Here is a 26,126-nt window from a genome sequence, read left to right as displayed (position 1 = left end):
ACGTGCTTCTCATTGTGGTGGCCTCTCTTGTTGTGGAGCACAGGCCCTAAAGCGTGTGTGCTTTTATTATTATAATAATAAAAATATTATTATTTTTAATCCTTACAACAACTCTGCAAGGTAATCTTAATAATCCCATTTTACAGATGAGGAAACTGAGGCTGAGGGAGGTTAAATAACTTTCCCAGGTGATACAACTAGTAGCTCCCACCAATTGATTCAAACCCAGGTTGTATATACCAGCATATCTTTCTCTGGTAAGAAAACATAAAGTTCCCTAAACTTGTGTTCCGTTGAATTTCTGAGGGATTTTCGTGCTCAAAGTGCTTTTGTGCCTTCAGAAGCTGCAGCTTCAGTTTGCTTTTGAACATCTCAATGGCCACAGGAGCAGAGTAGCAGTAAATGGCAGAAGACATCCAAAAGAAGAGACTAACGTTTCAGATGTTGTATAGATAGAAAGATATACTACTTGGGTCTTTTCAAATGGATTAAAGGATGCCACACCTAGGTTTTCCAAAAGAGCTATTTCCTTTTGGCATGCTGGGACTGGTGAGGTGCATGTGTGGGCTTCTTAGACGCATTCTGATGCCATCTCCTGGTATGGTCAAGGGCTTGGGAACTGAAATACATGAGAAACAAGTACCTTACAGTGTATCCTCTCTGTGCCTCCAGTGATTTCCACAGGCTGAAGTTTCCTTTTAATTTTTGCATCACATCTTTAGCGCAGTTTGACTTCCCGGAACTCTCAGTCACAAGATTTCAGGTTTGAAGTGATAGCTTCTGTTACCACCTCATCTGCTACCAGAGCCCCTTTTCTGTAATAGAAATTCAGAGCAGGAAAGTTGATGCTTTCCCCAACAGGAGACTTACCAAGAAAATGTCTGAGTTCTCAAAAAGTGATGGTTCAACTCCAAGCTGGTGAATTTTTTTTTTTTTTTTTTTTTTTTTTTGCGGTACGCGGGCCTCTCACTGTTGTGGCCTCTCCCGTTGCGGGGCACAGGCTCCGGATGCGCAGGCTCAGCGGCCATGGCTCACGGGCCCAGCCGCTACGGGGCATATGGGATCCTCCCAGACCGGGGCACGAACCCGTATCCCCTGCATCGGCAGGCGGACTCTCAACCACTTCGCCACCAGGGAGGCCCCAAGCTGGTGAATTTCATGAGCAAACAAAGCTCTGTTTGTAACCCTGTCAGATAAGAATAGTCTGCAGTGTGTTTTCTCTTTGGTACAGGAAATGAGAGGTGGGTGATTCCACTTTGTGGAATTCAGCAATCATCTCTTTGGTCAGTATCTCTTATTTTGTTACTCATATTTTAACAGAAAGAAAAGAGGTCTTTTAGAAGACGATGAAACCCCTATTTTGAATGGGAAAATGTAAGAAAGGAAGCGTGGGATGTGTCCAGAGGACAGACAGTTCATACCTTTGGCTGGAGCAAAGGGTATGTGACGGTCAGGAGAGGGTCAGCGCCAGTTCAGGGAGGGCCTTGAAGGCTCCGCTGAGGAGTTTAGGCTTTATTCTCAAAGTAGTGGGAGTTACTGAGGGTTTTTGATAAGCACTGTGTTTTAGGGAGAATCATGTATTAACAATGTGTGAAATGGAGTGGAAGATAGAGAGTGGATACAGGGAAACCCAAGAGACGTCCACTACAGTCTCCCAGGCTGAAGAAGGGAAGCAGGAGAATGTCGGATGGAAAAGATGTCATAGGGGTGAGGTGAGGTGGTAGAGCTACTGTAGAGATGAAAGTTACAGGGTCAGAATGGATATGGAAGGCCAAGGTGGTGCCAGAGTGGAGGGGGAGGGGGAGGATGGCGGTGCCATGCAGAGATCTGGGGAGAATACGGGGCAAGGGAAGCACAAGTTTGAAAGAAGAGACCACGAGTCCCCTTTTGGGACATACTGAGTTTGAGGTGTTAGTGGGACATGTAGGTGGAGAGCAGAAGACAACAAAGCCTTGGAGGCTTAAGCTGTTAGCTAAGCTTTTGGTCCAAGCTTCAGCTTAAATGAGTCATCTGAATTGAGTTCGTTGAAGCCATAACCTTGGATGAGAGGTTTCCAAGGGAGCAATCAAAACTAAGGGGTACCAGGCAGGTCCTTGAAGAATCCTGACTTAGGGAACAGGGGGAGAAGGGGTTAGAGAAACAGCTGAACAGGAAGAGAGCAGGGGTCTGGGAAGCTGAGGAAAGAGTTTTAAGGAGGAGGTGGTCAGCAGTGTCCACTTTGGTAAGGGGGCTGAGAAGGTGGAGGATGGAAGCTGGTGATCTTTGAGAGAATCATTAAGGACAGTGGTGAGGGTCAAAGCCAAATTACAAAGCACTGAAAAGTATGTGGGCGTACTTAATGTCACTGTAATAGTATAATGTATATTTAAATATAATATTTAAATTAAATTAATTAAATAATTTCTAAGTATTTACTGTACCAAACAGAAATTAAATTTAAATGTAATAGTATGTTTAAATATGGTTAAAATGGCAAACTTTGTCATATTTTACCACAAGAAAAGTGGGAGAAAAATTTAAACTTTTCAAAAGTCATATCGCTCTCTACACTTTTCTTATGCTTGAAATACATCATAATAAATTGCTTTAAAAAGTAAGTGGAGGGACTTCCCTGGTGGTGCAGTGGTTAAGAATTCGCCTGCTAACGCAGGGGACACGGGTTCGATCCCTGGTCTGGGAAGATCCCACATGCCTTGGAGCAACTAAGCCCGTGCACCACAACTACTGAGCCTGCGCTCTAGAGCCCGTGAGCCACAACTACTGAGCCCACGTGCCGCAACTACTGAGCCCACATGCTGCAACTACTAAAGCCTGCGTGCCTAGAGCCCGTGCTCTGCAACAAAGAGAAACCACTGCAATGAGAAGCCCATGCACTGCAGTGCAGAGTAGCTTTCTCGCCACAGCTAGAGAAAGCCTGGGTAAGCCCGTGCAGCAACGAGACCCAGTGCAGCCAAATAAATAAATAAATTTATTTTTTTAAAAAGTAAGTGGAGAAAAAATTAAGTGGTAAGTCAGAAATGGAGGTAGCAAATACAGATTACTCTTTGGAAGAGTTTGATAGCTGAGTGAAGGAACAAAAGGATGGATGGCAATACTTGATAAGGTTAATGAGATAGAAAGAATTTATTTTTCTTTTGATGAGGCAACTTGAACAAGTTTCTAGATTCCGTGTGAGGATCCAGAGGCAGGGAGAGAATGAAGATGGGTCGGGGGAGGGCACGTAGTGGGTTGAGTGGTGATGTCCGAAAAGATATGTCTACGTCCCAACCCCGGAACGATGAATGTGACCTTATTTGGAAAGAGAGTCTTTGCAGATGTAATTAGGGGGTCTTGAGTTCATCTGGATTATCCAGTGCACCCTAATCCAATGACAAATGCCTTTATAAGAGACAGAAGAGAAGACACAGGGAGAATAGGAGAAGGCCATGTGAAGACAAAGGCAGAGGTGGCAGTGATGCAGCTACAGCCAAGGAATGCCTGGTATCACCAGAAGCTGGGAGAGGCAAGGAAGGAGCCTTCCCTACAACTCCTGGAGGCAGCATGGCCCTGCCCGCAGCTTAATCTCAGACGTCCGCCCTCCAGACATGATAGAATACATATCTATTATATTAAGCCACCATGTTTGTGATTATTTGTTATGCAGCCTAGAAAACTAATACAGGGGTGGGGAAGGCATTTGGCCACAGTCTGAGGTCCTGAAACAGACCTGAGGCTGTGTCTCAGGCATCTTAGTGTTCTGTGCCGAGCCCAGGGAGAGAACAGCTAGGTGCTCGGTGATTCGTTTAGAAATTTGGGGCTCAAATAAACAGAACAGAATCTCACTCACAGAAATCATTTCCTTTGTCTTCACTTTTTCTTTTCTCACTCCCTCTCAATTTTAGAAAAATCAACAAAGATCTCACAGTACTGATGTCCTTCTCTTCCACCTTTCATCGTTTCAGCTGTGACAGTGGAGCCAGCATGGTCCCCAGGGGTTTCTAGGGGAAACCTCTCCTGGGATCTTACACCTCATGCTCATCTGCACAGGCCAAGTGACCTGGGGGCCTGCGATCGAGCTGGGTGGCAGGTGGTGAAGGGAGGCACCCTGCGGAGGCCTGGAGACAGGCCTCCCCCTCATAACTGTTATGCATATTAGTTGCTTAGACGTCCCAATCCTTCCAAGTTCCAGTGACAGAGAGGGCCTCACTGAGGGGTGGGCACTTAACAACCGGGGAGAGATGACTGTCCCTTTAGTCAACTTTCCTTTGTGTTTGAATGAGCCATTTATTCCCTGCCCAGCAAGCTGATGTATATGGTGGAAAAGCCTTTCCCAGGGAAAAGCTGGAAAACAGAAGCTCATAAAGTACCTGAGGACAGGAGAGACTGTGCCACATACGAAAGCCTTGCACTCTGGAGTCCCATGCACACAGTGGATGCCCAGTAACGTCTTTTGTTTTTACATCTATAGCAGAAACTTAACTCTGTTTAACTTAACCCATATCCCACTCCACTTCCCACACGGAGCATTTCATCATTACAAAACTACCAACGTAATTAAAAAATTTTTTAAAAACCATGCTTTGCTGAAGAGCTGCTGGCTAAGGCCTTTGAATCTGTGCCCCTGAAGGCTCCAGGGCGGGACTCCAGCTGGGTGGTGTAAGCCTTGGTGTCCTGACGTGGGTGGCAGTTGTTAGAACAGGGACTGTTTAATTTCATTAACAGAGTGAAGCGTGCTCTCAGCAGGCAGCAATAGCCACGGTACAAGATGCAACCAAATCTGACTCTGATCCATCTTGCTCTAGCCACAGGCAAACTCTTCCCCTTTACGGGTTCTCCAGGAGAAAGATGGGAATCACACAAGGAGAGCCCCCTTGAAGAGCAATTATGGTGAAGTCAATCTAAAGTGACCTGAACAATCAGCTGCCTTAAAACTGCTGCAAACGCTGTAGGCTACAAAGCAGAATTCACTATCCAGAGGGGCTGTCTTGGACTCCACCCAAGAGGTTTCAGTTTTTGAAGAGCCTAAAAGATTCCCAGCATATCTGTACGATGAGTTGTGAGAGTCAGATTCCAGAGGATTATATCGCCCATGGATGCTTTAGCACCCTGATTAACGAGAATTTAACAGAAATAAATGATTGTTCAGCTGGAGTAGATGTATCTAAGAAGCAAACCTTTCTTAAACCCCACTAATGTACAACCTCAATCCACAACTGGATTCAATTACTGCATGGAAAGAAAGACATTTTCTCATAAAGCCGCTCTGTTTCCGTGCCTGGCTGCGAGCTGGGTCAGCCATGACAAAGACAAGTCTGTGCGTTGTTTTTGGTTGTTTTTCTTTTCAAGCTCTTCCACTGGTACTGCCAGGCCCCAAGCTGTTTGGATCAGTTATGTGGGGGCAGGTTTACTTGTTTTGGCTTTCAGCCTTTCTGTCCAGCGTTGATGATAGAAGAGGAAGCTTGTGTCCTACTGACCAGTGGAACTGATGGGCTGCCCAGCAGGATTCAGCTGTTGTACCATGCTCACGTGCCCCTTAGGAGCAGCATTTGTGAGGAAGGTCAAAATTCTAAGGAAGGAGCGTGGGAGACATTGTAGGGTACTGAAGAGCCTAGTATAAATGAGTCTAGGTGTTACTGTTCTCAAATATTGATAATAATACCTAATATATACAGTGCTTACTATGTGCTATGTGCTCTCCTGTCTTAAGAGCTTTACATGTAGTAACTCACTTAAGCCTCCCAACAATCCTCTGAAGTAGGTACTCTCATTATCTGCACTTTACAGATGGGGAAATTGAGGCACAGAGAGGTGACATGATTTGCCCAAGGTTAAACAGTCAGTAAATGGCTCAGAGCCCAGGCCCTTGGTCCCTACATCACTACAAAGAGGAAGTTGCAGAAATTTTTAAACCACGATTGGCATTTATTTAGCTACTATACATATAAGCAGTATTCTTAACTCATGATCTACCTTAATATACCTGAATGACATTTTTGTATTGTTAGATGCATATTTTAAATCATAAGACCCAGGAGACCCATGTGGCCCAGCCTGCCTTGGGGCAGACAAGAAATGATTACTATGGAAAGCCAGTGGGCTTTCATAAAAGACACTGCACCCAAGGAGGTGAAGACCAGCTCATCAGCTGTCTGACCAGCAGCTCAAGCTTCTGGCATGAGCTTGGCTCTCTGACAGGAAAATCTGGGACTTCTGACATGGAAGGAACATGGGTATAGCTCAAGCTCCACCCATCTGCTTAATTAATTATGACATTTATCATTTTGTTGTCTCTTGGCTCCAAATTGACCCTTCATTACCTGCTTGGCAATAACGGAAAAGCAGTTCTCTTTGACAGCTAGTGTGGTGTTAAGTTTTGTCATCAGGCCTTGCTCATCAGGCTCCTGCAGGGGGCATAGCTCTTCCTGCAGTGCCAGGTAGCCAGCAGCAGTGGTGCCCTCATGTGGGTAGCTTCCCTGGGCACCTCCCTGTGAATGACTTCTGCTGGAATCCCCACAGGAGGCTTCATAGTAGAGCGCCAAAATGGGTGGATGGCTTCCTTGGCACCCCACTGGGTAGCTTCGCAGTGAATTCTGGGGCCTGGTATCCCACTCTATGGATGGCTTCCTCAGCACTCCAGAGAGTAGGTTCTGCAATGTTTCACCAGTCTGGTCCCCTGTGAACTTTTCTACCATCCAGAGAGCCATGGCCGTACCCTCTCCAATGAGGTCTAGATCTCAGCCCTGGGAGGAGATGGCCTCTTCGTGAATGCTCTATCTCAGCCCTAGGGGTGACAGCTGCTCTCTGTGTTTGCTATTCCTGTTTTTCTTTAGTGCTATCTTTACCACTTACTAGCCAAACTCACGTACTCTAATTCCCTTTCAAAGATTCTTTTTTTTTTTTTTGCCATGCAGCACGGCTTGTGGGATCTTAATTCCCCAACCAGGGACTGAACCCAGGCCCTCACAGTGAAAGTGCCAAGTCCTAACCACTGGACTGCCAGGGAATTCCCTCAATAATTCTTTAGAGTTAACTTTCCTTGTAGAAATTACTGTGTGATTTCTGTCTCCTGTTTGGACTCTAACTAATACATTCACTATATTTTTTAGTCCACCATTTAAAATAAAAATGTAGCCTCCTTTAAGAATCGTGGAAGAAACAAAAACAACATAAGAACATAAAAACACTTGCACAGTAAATACTAATGCTTAAATAATACATTTACTAATAAGTTAGAAGGCTCTGTGTCCTCTTTCAACTCTTAGCTCCATACCTGCATGATTCTTACATGGTTGCAACCCTTGTGCACAACTGAGTCTGTGTTCTGTGTATACCAGTTTGACATTAAACAGTTTGATGTAGTCCCATAATCCACACATAGCCACTGTCCACACAGTCTTGCGTTTATCATCACTCATGGCAATATAATATTCCATTTTTCTATATGCTAAAATCTGCTTAGCTAGTTCTTGATCACTGGATACTTGGGTTGGTTCCTGCTTTTCCATATTACAAAAAGCACAGCTTGAAATATCTTTGTGCAAGTTGCATCAACCTCATGTAATTTTTCCTCTTGTCTCTCCCTTTCTGACTTCTCTAACAGCTGGGCTCACACATGTTGCCACTGGTAGACAACAAATTATAGGAAAAGGGATGAAAAATACAGGGGGAATGTCTGCCCAAGAAGGAGGATGAAGCTTTTACTGAAGTAAAGGCTTCAAGAAGCAGCAGATGCTACTCAGGAAGGAACTCCTGCCAGGAACAGAACCGGTCTCACTGACCAGGGGCAATAACTGGTTGGAGTGGGAAGCACTGGGAAAAAAGTCATTCCAGAGACTGTCTTTTCTTGGGTCTCTCATATTGTAACTTGTGACTAATGCATTAGTCATACTGAGAGCGTGGAAACTACACAATATATACTAGAAAAACATTTTAGTTCTCAAGAATAGCCTCAAAATCTGACAATGCTTGAAGTAACTGAGTGGGAAGCATATTGTGGTTACTGCTCTCTGACATTTTAAACCACCAATAACTCAATTGTTTCCTGAATTCCCAGAGAGTCAGGGAACACGAAAAACCCTCTTTGTCACTCAACTAAGTAAATGTTAATCTCATACTTAAATCTTTCTTTTTCTTCACAAAAAAAGCATTCCTGGTATGGTGCCCAAAAAGGAGCTTAAGCATAGCACTCATCATATTGTTCATTTTTTTGCTCAAATATAATGTTTACCTGAAGATTATTTCAAGTCATTCTTAAAAGTAGTTTTGCTGCACATGCTTTCCCAGTTATCTTCTCTTATCACTTTGAAGATATTATTCTAGTTTTCTGGTTTCTATTGCTGTACAAAGGTGTTGGCTGACAACCTAATTGTTTCTTTGTAGGACATTTGCCTTTTTTTCTGTTTCTTGCCTTTAAGATCTTCCTTTCTGAGCTTAGCATGCTGCAGTTTTACTTCAATGTGTCTGGGTGTAGATTTTAAAACATTTATCCTGCAAGGTATATATATATATATGATGCTTTCTGTATCTGTGGATTCATATTGCTCAGCAGTGCTGGACATTCTCATCCATTATCTCTTTGAATATTGCCTTTTCACCTGTTCTCTCCAGTCTTTTCTGGGACTCCTATGATCAGTATACTAAACCTCACTTCATCCTCCATGTCTTAATCACTCTTTCATATTTTCTATCTTCTTGTCTCTCTGCACTATATTCTGGGTAATTTCTTCAGACACACTAGTTAACTGATTCTCTTTTCAACTGTGTCTTACTTACTGTTTAATCTAGCCATTGAGTTCCTAATTTCAACAATTACATTTTTCATTTATAAATGTTTTACTTGGCTCTGTTTCAAATCTGCCTGGTCATATTCCACAGTCTCTCCATACTTGCACACACTTATGATTACATCCTGGATTTCTTTAAATATTTCATATACAATACTTTAAACTTTGTATTTAATAATTCCAGTACCGAAGTCCAGGGAGTATAAATGCATTGCTTGTTGTTTCTGCTTTCTCTTACCTGTGGTGGCTTATTTTCTTGCTCTTTGGCGACCTTTGATTCTGAGCTCACTTTGCTCCATCTGTGGGAATCCTGAAGGTCTCACTTGGAGGCGTTTACTTCAGCAGAGGTCTCCCTTTGCTTCCTCCAGGACCCAGAGGGCCAATGTAGCCCCCTTCAAGTGTCAGGGCTTAAAGCGGGAGACTTAGTTTAGCCTTTGTCCCTTGCAATGGGCCCAGGGTTTAGTGTTCTATTTTGGTCTACGCTTCCCACCTTCTGCTTGGCTTGCAGCTCACTGCTTGTTTCTTTGGACTCTGGAGGGTTTCTTTGCTATCTGCAAGTCCAGCAGCATGCATTAAAAACCACGCTGCATTCAGGATCTAATTGAATTGTGGCAGGAGGGTCTTCAGATGATCGGCTCTGCTGTAATGCTGGGAATGGATGTCACGTGTTCATAATGTTCAGGGCATTTGGACACAACAGCAATATATGCACATGCAGAAGGAGGCCTAGCCTGCACTTCATCATTTTAAGATAAAGATATAAGAAATAATTAGAGAAAATTTCAAAGCTCTCTCTGCCTCTCTTCATATATATGTATGTATGTGTATACATACATGCATATATGTATAACACACACATATATTTTTATATATATAATAAAAAAGAGATGGGTGAAGAGCTGATACGTGAAGTATTAGACTTTAAGGAACAGCAACTGGTATTCAGAGTGGAGTAAACAGAGGCATCAAGAGGGAATCAGTAAGACTTTATCTTTGAGTCTCTGTTTATAAACCAGGCCTTGCCTTACTGCTATTTTATCCCTTTGGCTTCATAATTAGAAGACTTAGCTAGCAATTTTCAAATGAATATCCCTTTTGAAAGTCCCCTATAATTTCCTTATTTACAAGATGGGTGCTCATTAGAGTCCTCCTGGCCTTATCAGGTGGCTTTTATCCCTGGACAACGAACGGATGGACCATGTCATTTACTCTCCTTAATGATCTTGTAGTGAAGGGTGCTGAAATCAAACAATAGCTCAAAGAGATGCACCTTATTTTCTACTTCTGCATGCAAAGTTAACGTTTTTTTCCTTTCAATATCCACTTATTGAAGAAGGTTTTGAGAGGACTGGTTTCGGTTTTTATCACTAAAATCCCCTCTGATGTGTATACACCTTCCCCCCTGGTACAGCAAAGTCTGTCTGCCCAGATCTGCAGCTCTCTACTGAACTTTGTAGCCTTCAAAACAGAATGATCTGAAACAGGGCCTGCTTCTGGGCTGGGAATTAATTGAAGAAAAAAAATCTGGGCTCTGAACAAAAACCACATTTAAAAGAGTATGTCTTTTCTTTTATTGGCTTTTGCTCTAAAAAGCAAAGGCTGAAAAACAGCTGTTAGCTGTTTATACAGTATTTTTTACTTAAGTGTTAGACAATAGCTGTTTTCTTCTCCATTTAGAATGGCACATTTTTTCTCGGGCCATTTAAGTCTTCTCTCCGTGTGGCCACAAGTATTGGTATGCATCCCCTCTCTCTCCCTAGGTTTCTGGAGGAGATTAAGGTTTTATGGGGGTTTTTTTCCCCTTTTTTTTTTTCTTGTGTCTGATTTTCTTGTTTTAAATTCAGACTTGGGTTTCTCAGGATAGATGGCTGAGTTTGGTATCAGGTCAGAACGCTGCAGGTCAACTTTTGGACCAACTCGACACAAGTACTCACAGCAGACACTCTAGAGGAAGTTTCTTTAGGTGTAAAGTGTTGATCGTTTGTGGCGAAATCACATGAACAGAATTAGTTATGGACTCAGTGACTGTCACCTGTTCTTCACCCCTAAATGCTGATGGGTGGTTTCCACTATTTGTGATTCAGAAGATAATTCCTGCCAATTCCCACTTCTTTGGACATGCTCTAAGGTCACTGTCATTCATCATCACCCCCACTGTCCAGAGCAAAGCAAGATCAGCAGGGGGAAGTTTTGTAGATGAGAGAAAAACACACCCTGGCCTGCAAAGGGACTCAGTCAAAATGTCTTCTTGCATCCTCATCTCATGTGTTACCATAGCAATTCTTTTTACATAAGACAATGGTAACAACATCAAGTTACATGTTATTTCAGGTTTTCCTGGGGCTTTATTTGCCTACAACCTGCTTCCTTTTAATCGATTCAGCTTCTTCAGTTCATCAACTTGTACTGATTCTGTGCAGGGGAATAGTCTAGCCTATGATGTTTGGAAAGGGTAGCATCCTGTACCTCACCAAGAATAGACAGTTGCTGGGTATATCTCTCTGAGATATCAGATATTTAAATCCTGCCTAATGAACACTGAGCTCCTTCATTTATTCATTCATCACACCATGGGCCATGCTACCTCTAACCCAGTGTCTAGAACTCAGGAATTCTTACAAGGTGACATCCGCGAAGCATTGTAAGCTTGTTGAAATAAAGATGCACCTAGATGGAAGACAACCTTTGTACCCTTCACTTGGACCCTAGGTATTTGCAAATCTACAATAATACTGCTACCTCCAATCCCCTAAAGTTACTCCTCAATCTTACTTTTTGTCACATATAATTAAACAATATTTGCTCTTATTTAATAAGGAATAACACATTATGATATTTTCTTTTAGAATAATTGGTCCAAATTAGATGATTAGAAAACCAGTTCCCATGTATGTAACTCCAAACCCTAGGTTTGTATGACATTATTTCAAAAACAGGATTTGTAATAAATAATATCCCTCTTTGGGAGATACAAGTTTGATGTATTAAAGACTCTGAGAAGTCCTGTACTAAGGAAACTTTATGAAACTCTATTTTCACGGGACAACTCTTAAGCTCTCTCAGTACATCCACTGGGAAAAACTGGTTCTGAAATCTGTCGTGAAGTTCACGTTGTTGGCATCCTCACATTCCGCTTGGCAGCCCAGGCCTAGGAACCACCAGGAATCCTGATTTCAGCCACCCTATCCTCCTGCTGCCGCCTCTCCACTGACCTCACCAACTCCCTTTGCTTATGGGGCAGGGTTCAAATAAGGGGCAAACACCCAATAATGGTGTCAGTCAGATTCCCGTTGACTTCTCAGAGGCTTGAACTAAGAGGGGAGAAGTGCCAGTGGTTGATAAAGAATCTGTTCCTTCTGCATTGCTGTCCTCACCTGCCCTCTTGCCTACTGCGGGCTGCTTCTCTTTTGTGGTACACCTGCTTCCATTATTAATAATTGTGTGGTTTATCTGCCACCTTGTTCTATGTGGTGGGCAGAGCCATAATTGGTATGAAAGAGAAGGATGATGAACCACAGCTACACTTACAGAAAGGGGCAGGCATTCCCAAAATATAGGGGTAAGGGCATTTACCCTTAGCCACATTAGGCTGGCATGGAACATGAAGTCTAAATTGAAATGGGCCTGGCAACCACAAAGAAACACATGTGACTTTGCAAAGGGGGAAAAGTAGACAGCGACTTGGACCACTACATCACGCCACACAGGCACCAACTTCCTGAGTGCGGAGGCATCCATTTCAGTCCAGACATCAGAAATCTTGGTAAGATCATGTGACAACGTTCTGCCCACTCTCCCACTGGGTATCCAGGGGAGGTTAGGGAGAGCAGAGGGGCAAGAAGGAGGAGGAGGGAACAAGCACATTCTGGCCAGTAGTTCACTTGAGCAGGGGCCAGTGCAACTTCTCACAGGAGGGTGACTTCCATCTGTCAATGAAATCTGCCTGTGTGTGTCATGATTGCCATGCATGCCATGCATGCCACAGGTTGCATGTGGTGTTGCACAACAGGTTTATTTGGTTACATTTATGCCCACATCCAGTGTACATGCACACTCTTCGCCAGGAGAAAATAAAAAGCTAGTTAACTGTTTGCATGACCATGATTAGTTTCATAGCTGAGTAAGTTATACGTAACAGTGCTTTCAGCTATTTTGTTACCAATCTGCCCCCAGGAGCAAGTAAGGTTGATAAAATGTTTATGGGCTAGTAAATATTTTTCTACTAATTTGCAAGGCTATAATAAAACCCATGAACTTGATGGCCTGCAGGAAACATACCAAGAACTGGGAATGTACAGTAATTTGGAGCTAGAAGGCCTTTTAAGGCCCTACAGGAAATGACTCTCAGAAAGGAGATGAATTGCAGTATTTTAAACAGAGAAGAATGATGCTAAGTTTGTGCTTAACCAGTTATAGCCTTGGAAAAGATCTTCCAGAAGGAAATGGTGGAAATTTCCTGCTTTCAATGATTTTTGCTTTAAAGAATAAAATTAATTCAAATATACAAGAAAACAGTCTTCAAATGAAAACAGTTACCGGAGCACAGGTTATCCTGCCTTGTAATATTAACTTTTAGGATTGTAAATTGTTTTGTACAGTATACACAGTCACACTGTGCCCTCTTGTGGCAAAAGTATTATTACAACTAGAACTTAGAAGACACACCCTGCTGTATTTTATATAGTAATGATCAGATACATTTGGGAAAGTTTGTTCAAGGGAAAAGATGGTTTACAGAAGGTGTTCGGCAAAAAGAGTCATTGCTAAAAAAAAAAAAAAAAAAAAAAAGAGTCATTGCTGGGGCACCTGAGAACATGTACATCTGGGTGAGACTGTCCTTACACAAGGGGAGCAGCAGTCGAAAGGAACTCCAATGTTTTCACAGATGCAAAGAAATATTCATCACAGAAACCTGAGTTTAAATTTTGTTTGATATTAAATTTTTTTCATTTTTAACATTTTATAGTTATGCACATCTATAAATAACAGTAATTGCTATCATTTAGCAAACATGGCAGGCAGTTTATACACATTATCTCATTTTGACTCAAAACTATGAGGTTATATAGGGAAACAGAGGCTTGGAGATATTAAGTAACTGTTTGTGTTTATCCAGTTAGTAAATGGCAGAGCTGGGATTTGAATTAATCTTCCCCTGATTCCATAAGCCTGCACGTTTTCCACTGTGCCAACTTGATTCTCTAGCCAAATTTTTCTTGAGTACTTAATACATGCGAGGCACTGCTGCCAGGCTCCCTGGGACTTATAACGTGTAAGATACTCTCCATTCTTCAGGAATTTACGGCCTAAATAGGGGATTAAAAACATACGTGGAAAAGAAGCCACCATACAATGCAGTATACAAGGAGTATCTATGTAGAACTATTTTTTAAACAGACAAACAAAGGATCTGTATGGTCATGTACATTTTTCCCCATCAATGCAGAAAAGCTATGTACATTCTTCAATTGCTTTTGCTATTGCTTTTGGCCTTGAGTGTGGGCAGGACCTCCAGCTTGCTTCTAACCAACAGAATATGGCAAAGCCGATGGGATGTACACAAGTATGTGTGATTATATGACTGTGTTACTTAAGATTTTAGCATCCATTTTGCTAGGGTCTCTTTCTGGCTTTGAGGAAGCAAATGGTCATGTTGTGAAACCCCATGTGGTAAGGAACTATGGGCAGCATCTAGCAGCTGAGGGTGGCCTCTGGCCAATAGCTAGCAAGATATGAAATCCTCAGTCCTACAAGAAACTGAATTCTGTCAATAACTGTCCCCAGTGAAGCCATGAATGAGACCACAGCCTGGCTGACATCTTGACTGCAGCCTTGTGAGACCCTAAGCTGAGATGTCACCTACCCACTCCTGGACTCCTGACCACATTTTGTTATTCTGAGTCACAAACAAAATGTGTGTTATTTTAAGTCACTAAGTTGGTAGTAATATTGTTACTCTGCAATAGATAAATAGTACAGTTATCTTTTAGAAGTTTTATAATTTTAACTCTCATGTTTAGGTCTTTAATCTATTTGAAGTTAATTTTTATAGATGGTGTAAGGTAAAGGTCTTTCTTTTTCTTTTCTTTTTTTTCGTATGACTAATCCAACTATTCTATCACCAGTTGTTGAAAATATCATCCTCTGCCCACTGAACTGCCCTGGGATCTTTGCCAAAAGACAACTGACCATGTATATGTGAGTCTATTTCTGAACTTTCTGTTCAGTTGCTCTGTCTACCTTTAAACCAATGTACACTGTCTTAATTACTGTAGCTATATAATAATTATTAAATTCCTGTAGCTATATAAATAATTCTTAAAGAAACTTGCAACTCCTCCAACTTTCTTCCTTTTTTTTTTTTTTTTTTGCAAAGCATTTGGCTCTTCTAGGTGCTTTGCATTTCCATATAAACTTTAGAAAGCCGGTTCATCACTAAGCAAGAGCACCCCCTCTTTCCTGCCCTGTTGCCCCGCACCAAAATCCACAGCCTCTGCCTGGAGCTTCCCCAGCCCTATATTACTTGCCTCTGTGTCTCACAATTTCAGGGGACCCATATCAAGCTCTCTGCGAGGTTTCCTGGAAGCTCCTCTTACTAGGGTTGTGAGAAGGTGCCATTGCCCCTCTCAACGTAGTAGCCACTCTTGACAAGGAACCCTATCCACCAGCCCACTCAGTGGAGTTCCAGGTGGAGAGTCACTGGACTGTTTCATGCCTTCAGTGTGGGTTGTATTCTTGGCCCTCTGTGTTGAACATCTTCATCTTGGTCTGTCTGATAGTTATATCTTGGCATCTTACTCAAACTTCAAATTTAACATTTTGTTATACATTTAAATTTAGATACATTAAAACATTTAAATAATTTCATTTAGCATTTTTAGTTGTTTTGTAGGGGGAGGGTTGTCCAGGGAATCAAGTCTGAAATACTACCAGAAACAGAAGTCTGCAGTTATTTTTTATCCCACGATTGCCACTATCCTCTTCCTGTTACCATTATAGTTATAGATTAATTGAATGGAATGTAAAAATTGTTTCTCTGCAGTGCAACTGCACCACAGAACATAGATAGAACTTTCCTACTTGGAGAGGTGGAAGAAATAAAGGAAGACTTTGCCTTCTGAATATATTGGGGAAGAAGAGAAGTGCTCAGAACCCAATAAACCTGAAATTTTCCAAGTCCTTTTCAACCCTTAAATGTACCTCTTGTGAGCACTAAGCCTAGCTCCCAGCTGGGCAGTGTTATGCAGCAGCATTTAAATGGGAGTTGAACAATCCTAACCACATGCTGGTTCTGAGGCAGTTTCATACAAAATGACTGTATAAATCCAGATGAGTGCTTGTTAAACACATGATTATATACCCACGGTGCTGGGCGGAAAGCACGCAGGCAGCAATAAGCAGGGTGGGCACAGTTTCTAGGATTAATAACACGGCTATCTATCAAAGAAATAGAGGATCTTTCCTGCATTTTTCTTTTTTTTTAAGGAAAGGGCCAATATTTACGCTCAAGTGTCTTTACAGTTTGGGACACATTTTTTATTAAAACAAATTAATACGTAATTGACGCATTGTATATACATATGGTTTGGTTTGGGCCAATAATTTGTTTTTATAAGTGTGTTTGGGCCAATAATTTTTTTATAAGTGTGTAGCACAAATCCAAGGAAAAAAATCTGAACTAGTAATTAACCTGGGTTTTAAAAACTTTCTGATGGGGGTAATAATTAAAATAGTAACAGTAGAAATGTTGTATATAATAAACGTGGCACTCGATCAGTGGAGAAAAAGTGTGTTAGTCAGTAGATAGGTTTGAGACAATTGTCAATCATATGGAAGAATGTAGTATCCTTATCTCATTCTTTATACTGATGAAAATTTCCAATGAAGCTTTGTATATAAGAGAAAAACACAAACCAACCAGCAAACCTTAAAATGCCAGAAGAAAACATACATATGTAAGTATGTGTGTGCCTTTGTGTGTGCATGCATACATATACTCATGACCAAAATTTTGCAGCACCCAAGAATGTAAAGTAAAAAATAAATGTCTCCTTCTTCACCTAAACCCCATGTTCTATTCCTCAGGAGAAACCAATTTATCAGTTTATTGTGTAGATATTCTGTATATATTTAAGCATATACATGGGTACCTTTTATAAAAGAGACTACTATTAGACAAAAGAATCCTTCTATTCACTTTTTCACAATATATCTTGAACATCTTTCAATTTAGTACATATTGTTCTACCTACTCATTATTAATGAATGTCTAGTATTCCAGCTCCTAAATTGTTTTTTTTTTTCTCATAGCAATATGTTTGCAAGGTCTTCCCGTATCTCCCACATTAATCTACCTCATTTTCCTCCTGTTGCATAGTATTCCACGGTAGGAATACGACACACTTTCTTTATCCATTGACAGGTTGTTTCCAATTTTTCTCTATTGCAAACAATAAAATTTCTATCCCATGTTCCTCTTGTGAGAGTTTCTCGAAGGTAGCAGTTCTCACATTTTCAAAGGATCATATTGGCTGTTGTGTTGAGAGTAGACTTGGGTTAGGGAGCAAGAACAAAAGCAGGGAGACTGGGGTTGGGAGGCCACTGAAATAGTCCAGATGAGGGGTTAAGTGGCTTCGTGGTGGCAAGGATAGTGGTGACAAGTGTTTGAAATGAGATACATTCTGGAGGTAAAGGTAACATGACCTGCCAATGCTTAGACATAGCATGTGAGGGGAAAAGAAGAGTCAAAGAAGATTCCAAAGTTTGGGGCCTAAACAACTAAGAGATTAAAGGTACCCTTCACTAAGATACAGGTCACTGGGGGATGAGCAGCTTTAGGGAGAAGATCAATATCATGAAATCTGTTTTGGAAATATTAAGGTTAAGTGCCCATCAGACTTCCCAGTAGAGATGTCAAGAAATTGGAGTTCAGGGAAAAGCTCAGTGCCAGAGATACTGACGTAGGAGTCATCAGCATAAGGATGGTATCTAAAACCATGAGACCAAGAGGGAGGGAGTGCAGAGAGAGAAGGGGTTCATGGTTCTTCTTAGAGCATTCCAGCGTTAGAAAGTGGAAAGAGGAATAAGATCCAGGGAAGGATACCGAGAAGATCTAGCCATCAAGACAGAGGAGACCTGGTTTCCAGTTTGATAAATGCTGCTGACAGATCCAAAAGTAAACAGTCGACTATAGGAATTGACAGTGTGGAGCTCACTGATGTGGGCCAAAGCCTGACAGGACTGGTATCAAGAGAGAATGGGAGGAGAAGAATTGAAGACTGATTTTATAATCAGTCTTCTGAGGAATTTTGCCTTAAAAGGGAGGAGGAAAAAAGGGACATTAACCTGAAGGGATATGGAATCAAGTGAGGATGCTAAGATCAAGATATCACAACCCTCTTGTATGCCAGTGGGAGATCCCAAGAAGAGAGGGGAATGCAGAAGAGAGAGGAGGTAACTGCATGATTGATGTTCCTGAGTAGGTGAGAGGAGATGGGCGCCCAACACACACATTGCTGGGCTGCCTGAGTTAGAACAGTTTTATCTTTCACAGGGTGGAGAAGCAGGGGTAAAAGCCGAAGAGAGGTTAGATGCGGTGCTGTGGGTGAAAGTTCTCTACTAATTTTTCTCTGCTATGTTCTCAGTGCAATAAGAGTAAGAGCTGAGACTGAGGGCTGGTTGCTTGAAGGCAGTCACACAAGAGGTGAGTGAGAAGTTTTGCCTATAATGGAGGACAGCTGGTCAAATTGTGCCATTAAAGATAAGTGAATTTGCAAGACGATCATGCCTACTAGCCAGGCAGGCTGGTAAGCCGTCTTAGAAAACCAGAGAAGTTTAAGGCCAGCTGAGCAGCAGGTGGAGGGGTGGGGAGATGTGGGGTGGGCCTTTACCGAACAATTCAGTTACCTTCTGTGACACTGAATTCATTCAACAAACACTGACTGAGAGCCCACACCAGACCAGGAGGTCAAGATGTGACTGTGGAAGAGATCGCTCATGGATCATATAACCTATGGAAGTATAATTTTCTGTAAGAATAAGTCTCAATTTTAGCAGTGAAGTAAATGGGGGACAAAGGGATGGTCTCAGGTATCTGGCGAGAGTAGGTGCAGGGAAGGAAAGTTGTGAGAACTGATGAATGCAAAGGCAGGGGGATGGGAGGCATACATTTTACAACTTGGAACAGACACAAACATTCCTCCTTAGACTCGGCTCTCCTTTTTACCTGTTATGCAGAGTAGGTTGCTGCCCACTCTGCCATCAGCTTGATGGTGTGGCCTTCAACAAGTCCCTAAATTTATGGGCAAAGAGTATCCTGGATGAGTTGTTCTCTGAGGCCCCAGCAACAGTGCCATGATTCTGTCACGGAACCTATTTTTCCATTATGAGCAGCAACTAGGGAAGGTGTTTTGTCAAACTATAATGAAAATCCATCCAAAATATTAACTGTTTTTGTAAGCCTCTCAATTTGAGGAAGGAGATAGACGGCCCTCAGGTTAGACATTTACAATTAGCCTCCTGTTTGCGCTTTGAGACAAAGATAATAACAGGAATAGGATAAGCAGCTTGACTTTGTCTCCTGTGGACAATTCAAGATAATGGAAATGGCAGGAACAGAGATGGACTAAGCCCTGCTTAGGTAAAAGATAAAGAGGCCACATAGTTCTCATTCTTGGGGTCAAGAAGACCTCCCAGACTGTACATGTGCAGCAAGGTTCCTCAGGGGAGGGGGCACTAGCCCATAATATGTTCTGTCAACCTCTCAGAGACCCTCGTGCTGGAATCCATCTTGGCTAAAAGATGCACGTGCACACAGGGAAAGGCCCTGAGTCAGACTAAATATGGACCCAGAGCCAGACAAAGCAAGATAACTGGTCAGAGGAACCCTGGAAAACTGCCTCCATATATGTGATTTAAGCCACCCGAAAGGTGCAACTCTCTCTCCGAGCCTGCCTTTGTGCCTATCTGCATGTACCTGTCTCTTTTTTTTTTTTTTTGCGGTACGAGGGCCTCTCACTATTGTGGCCTCTCCCATTGCGGAGCACAGGCTCCGGACGCACAGGTTCAGCGGCCATGGCTCACGGGCCTAGCCGCTCTGCGGCATGTGGGATCTTCCCGGACTGGGGCACGAACTCGCGTCCCCTGCATCGGCAGGCGGACTCTCAACCACTGTGCCACCAGGGAAGCCCACGTACCTGTCTCTTAATAAACACTTTACCTGTTTCACTGTTTTCCGTCTCTTTGCTAAAATTCTTTTTTTCAAAGAAGAAAAGAGCCTGGGCCCTGCTTCTAGCCACTAGTCCTTGGGTGGTCCAATGGCGAGGATTTGGTGCTCTCACCGCCATGGTCCAGGTTCAATTCCCACTCAGGGAGCTTAGAGCCCACTTCAAGTCACCACACACTGTGGCCCACCCCCAAGATCAAAGTCATCCTGCCTCTTTCCTCTCTTATGGTTCCAGATAAATCCTAAGAGGTCATCATTGAATAAACCACAATAGTAAAAGATATGCTAAAGCTTAGTGGGCTTGGCCTTGTGGGCTTGGCCTTTTCTGCTCTTTAGCTGGCAAAAATAAAACAATCAATCATAGCAGGATTCTGTTCTAAATCAATTCCGTTCCAAATGCAATTATTGTTTTGGCTTCTTTCTGTCATTATTCCAAAGAGAACCACACTGAGCTCACACACTTTCAAAATGACCATTTGGTTCTGCACACTACAGAAAGTTGTACAGAATTTTCTATCTCAGATCTATTGTTGTTTTCCCACGGCACGTTTACGTCTCAAAGCTACATCACTTGATGTTTATTGCATGCTACGATTTCCATTTACTTCTTTCAAATGCCCTTTCTTAATGGATTTTAAGTAAATACAGTTTTTAGCTAATTAAACTTTTCTCCACCTTTTTTCATTTTTATACAGGTTGATTATTTCTTTATTCTACTGGAAACAAAGAAGTTCTAGGTAATGATTAATTTTAGGCAATCACATCAAAGGAGCCATGTAACCATTTCCCATTAAGGTCTAATTGCTGAACACTTAGTAAAGGCAGTAATAATCTTTTTGTTTTATTCTGACCTAACAAATGTTTTTATTTTCCCATATTCTTCTGTGACTCAATTATATTTATCACACAGTGCTGAAAATTAAGCGATTCTAAGTTCCTTCTGCAGTTGGAGGTGTGAGTGAAAGATGTTACCAGCCATATCAGTAAACAAAGGATGTTGCAGCCATCAAGCCACTACGGCCGCCCTGACAGTGAGCCATGAGGGAACTCAAGAAGGAGACAAATGGGCTGCCTATTGCCTCAGCCACTGCAGCCGCCCCCAACGGTGCACCTTGAGGGGACTCAGGATGGGAAAGAACAGGATACTGGACTAGATAGGTAAAGTGCATATCAAAGGAATGATTTCAGTGAGCCCAGACTCTTGCATCTTCCCATATATAGAAAAATACTAAATTCATTAACTTGAGATTTCTAGTTTTCTTTAATTAATGGTAATATTTTGATGTACCAACTACCTGGTCTTTCTGGCAAAACCCCCTATATAACCTGGCTCCTCCTTTACCTCTTCAGGACAGTTCCCTCAGAGCTATTCTCAGAGGCTGCCTCCTGGGCTTGAAGTCCTCAGAAAGTCTGCCAAATAAAACATAATTCTCAACTTTTAGGTTGTGCATTTTTTTTCAGTCGACACAGGGAATTTCTGTGTGACTGCACAAACCTTCTCTATTTTGCAAGCTGGGATAAATCCTCCAGTGCTTTTCTTCCTCAGCTGAGGTCCATCTATCCTTAAAGCTTATTATGAGCTTTCCATATATCTTTGTATGAATTAGGATTCTATGTTGCAAATAACTCAAAGTAGCTTAAACAATAAAGAGAAATATCAGTTTATGTAACAGAAAAGTCCAGAGGTAGTTGGCTTCAGGTAAGGTTTGGTCCTGCAAACAATGTCATGAGGAGAAAAGGATTTTAGAGAGTGTCAGAACATTCAGGAAAAAACATTAGGTGGGTTTCCAGATTTTGTGAGTTTTTTTTTAAATTAGTCAGCTTTATTTTTTTTTTTTTAATTTTTGATTTTTTGGCTGCTCTGGGTCTTCTTTGCTGTGCGTGGGCTTTCTCTAGTTGCAGCAAGTGGGGGCTACTCTTCGTCGCGGTGTGTGGGCCTCTCATTGCGGTGACTTCTCTTGTTGCGGAGCACAGGCTCTAAGCGCACGGGCTTCAGCAGTTGCAGCACGTGGGCTCAGTAGTTGCGGCATGCAGGCCCCAGAGTGCATGGGCTTCAGTAGTTGTGGCACGTGGGCTCAGTAGTTGTGGCTTGTGGGCTCTAGAGTGTGGGCTCAATAGTTGTGGCACACGGGCTTAGCTGCTCTGCGGCATGTGGGATCTTCCTGGACCAGGGATAGAACCCATGTCCCCTGCGTTGGCAGGCGGATCCTTAACCACTGGACCACTGGGGAAGTCCTGTATTAGTCAGCTTTTTTTTTTTTTTTTTTTTTTTTTTTTGCGGTACGCGGGCCTCTCACTGTTGTGGCCTCTCCCATTGTGGAGCACAGGCTCCGGACGCGCAGGCTCAGCGGCCATGGCTCACGGGCCCAGCTGCTCCGCGGCACGTGGGATCCTCCCGGACCGGGGCACGAACCCGTGTGCCCTGCATTGGCAGGCGGACTCTCAACCACTGCGCCACCAGGGAAGCCCTAGTCAGCTTTTTGACAATCGTAAGGTATTGATATCTTTTCTTACTCTAAGTAATTTTGTATTCATAATTTTTATCCTCTAAAGTGGTTTCTGCAAATTGTATAAACTTCAAGCTTTACAAAACCTGGGTCCATCCTTGCTGAAGAGAGGATAGAAGGTTGGTCTCAGAAGAAAATATTTTATTAAAATGAGGGTGAAAGGACATCTAATGACAAAAACATGACCACTAAAGTTTTAAATCTGTTTTCAACTTTCTTTAAAAAAAATTTTGGGTGCACCACGCAGCATGCAGGATCTCAGTTCCCCGACCAGGGATCGAACCCACACCCCCTGCAGTGGAATCGTGGACTCTTAACCACTGGACCACCAGGGAAGTCCCTAATTTCAACTTTCTTAGCTTTCAATTCTGCCTATATGAGTCTGATAAATGTTTTTGTTGGTAATGAAGCTATTTAAAAGCAGGGACTATGTGTTAAAACCTTGTCTGGCTGTTCTTCCAGTGATCAGCAAAGTAATTTGTATGTAAAAACATACTGACTTACTAATGCTTCTTTCCAGTACTCTGATTCCAAAATGATTATACTTTCTTTTTATCTGAACATACACAAAAGTCCAAGCTCCACAGAGGAGTTAAACCATAAACTCAGAAAACCCTATATAGAAATACTATCATAACAATAGCAAAATATTTTTACAGAACACCACAATGACCTAAGCCTTGTCCATGGACTTACTTATTTTGAATAATTATCTACTGGCTATGTCTCTGGTATTTGTTGAAATACAGCTTTAAATAAAGTAAGAAACCTTGCCTGAGATAAGATTCTTATAAATTTAAGAAGTAGTAAATGTAACCCAGTGTTTTCTAGCATCCTTGAAGAGCATATATTTATTTTGTTTTATTTATTTTTATTTTTTTATTTTTTAAAATTTTTGTCCATGCTTCGTGGCATGGGGGATCTTAGTTCCTTGACCAGGAATTGAACCCTCACCCCCTGTACTGGAAATGTGGTCTTAACCACTGGACCACCAGGGAAGTCCCCAGCATATGTTTACTTTAGAGGTTGCTCTAGAAAAGTGCATTTTAGGAAAGAGTTAATGTGAAATTACTCAGGAAGGAAATATTTGAGTTATACTGTTCACCCTAGCCTTTCCAGGAGAGATTTGGGATTCATGTTGTTTTGTCGTTAACTGAAATTCATCCTCAGTGAGAAAGTTTGTGAGTATGAATTTGGTCAGTTTTGTCTAGAGATTGTTGTCATTGCTCTGGAGAGGGGAAGATCTTATTCCTGCAGCATCTGTGGCTTCTTCCAGAACTTCTTCATTTGTCAGTTATGAGTGACACTTTGGTACATTATTAAGTAACCATAGTTTTGGGTTTCTTAGGGTCTATTGGGAACAAATCCAAACAAGGCTGCATTTATCTTTTGTACTTTGCCGTTTGCCAAGTCACCTCTCTCAGCACAGCATCTTCATTTGTGAAAATAAGGGGGCTGTTCCAGAACGATCTCTGAGGTCTAAGCAGTTGTGACATTCTGTTATTCTAGGATCCTACTCTATATATACTCAGACAAATGTTAAAGACTTGATTAACATGGGAAATAGTTCCATGAAACTCAGGAATCTTCTTCAACGTATTGCGAATGTATTGACTTTAAACTTTTCTAGGAACAAGTAATGTTCTCCAAGATATTTTAGAAAGGAGGAGACTTTTCTTTCCCCTCAGCAGTTACATCACCCTGCCTCAGAAATCATCTTGGATTGGGAATATTTACAGAAGTGGTTGGAAGGCCTCAGAATCACCTGGGGGTCTATTAAACACAGATTGCTGGCACGCACTCTCAGAGTTTATAGTTCAGCTAGTCTAGGGTGGGGCCTGAGAATGTGCATTTCCCACAAGTTTCCAGGTGATGCTGGTGCTGCTGGTCCGGGACCAAACTTAGAGAACCAGTGGTTTATAGCATTCACCCACTTAGTTGACCCTTCCCTTGAAGGGTGGAGGACATTTAAGGTTTGTGGCCATTATGTAGGATGAGGTTTATATATTCTTGTCCCTAAAGACACCTCTTCTCTCCCTGCACCACCTCGTACTGACCCAGGCCAAGAAACTCAAGTCTGTGATACTAGGCAGCCCAGCCAGATGGTGGGTGCACAATTTTTAATCTCTGGCCTGAAGTATGGAGGGGGACTAGACAATACTTTCTTCTTTTCACCAGTGGTTTGTACTGGGAGACTTCTTATTTGGGTGGACTGGAGCCAGGTAGCATTCCTGACCTTCCATCCAGTTAATTATAAAAAGATTCTTGTTTAATCCTGAAATATGGCTTTTCATCCATCTATTTAACTATCTGCCCAGCCATTCAGCTATAATTCATAAGTACCCTAGAAAAACTGGAAAATAGATGTAAACAAAAATGAAAAACATCCAAAATTCAATTAGCCCAAGAAAACCACTTCCAAATGTCTTTTTTTTTTTTTTTTTTGTCAGTACACGGGCCTCTCACTGTTGTGGCCTTTCCCGTTGCAGAGCACAGGCTCCAGATGCACAGGCTCAGCGTCCATGGCTCACGGGCCCAGCCGCTCCGTGGCATGTGGGATCTTCCCGGACCGGGGCACGAACCCATGTCCCCTGCATTGGCAGGCGGACTCTCAACCACTGCGCCACCAGGGAAGCCCCAAATGTCTTTTTGACAACTATAGAAAAACAGATTACAAAAATGAGATCATATTGCTCTGAAACATGCATCACCATCTATTGCGAACATTTTTCCATGTTAATAAATATACAATTATGCCATCATTTTAATTTTAAAATGATATATTATTGATTATAAAAGTAACAATTTCTTAGTGTAAAAGCTTCAGACAATCAGGAACATATAAAAAAGAAAGTCTTATCCTGAGGAAAAAGAATGAAGCTGGAGGCATGACCCTTCTAGACTTCAGACTACACTACAAAGCTACAACAATCAAAACAGCATGGTATTGGCACAAAAACAGACATATAGATCAATGGAACAGAATAGAGAGCACAGAAATAAACCCACACATCTATGGTCAATTAATCTAGAACAAAAGATGCAAGAACATACAATGGAGAAAAGGCAGTCTCTTCAACAAGTGGGAAAGCTGGACAACTTCATGTAAATCAATGAAATTAGAACACTTCTTCACACCATATACAAAAATAAACTCAAAATGGCTTAAAGACTTAAATATAAGACATAATACCATAAAAATCCTGGAAGAGAACATAGGCAAAACATTCTGTGACATAAATTGTAGCAAGATTTTCTTAGATCAGTCTCCCAAGGCAAAAGAAATAAAAGGAAAAAAAAACAAATGGGACCTAATCAAACTTAAAAGCTTTTGCATAGCAAAGGAAACCATGAACAAAATGAAAAGACAACCTACAAACTGGGAGAAAATGTTTGCAAGCGATGTGACTGACATGGGATTAATATCCAAAATATACAAACAGCTCATACAAATCAATATTGAAAAAACAAACAACCCAATCAAAAAATGGGCAGAAGAGCTAAAAAGACATTTCTCCAAAGAAGACATACAGATGGCCAATAGGCACATGAAAAGATGTTCAACATCAGTAATTATTAGAGAAATGAAAATCAAAACTACAATGAGTTATCACCTCACACCTGTCAGAATAG

This window comes from Mesoplodon bidens (genome assembly GCF_964165515.1).
Source record: "Mesoplodon bidens genome assembly, chromosome: 12".
NCBI classification, from domain to species: Eukaryota; Metazoa; Chordata; class Mammalia; order Artiodactyla; family Ziphiidae; genus Mesoplodon; species Mesoplodon bidens.
The sequence above is the reverse complement of the archived record's forward strand: the minus strand, read 5'-3'. Positions refer to the sequence as shown.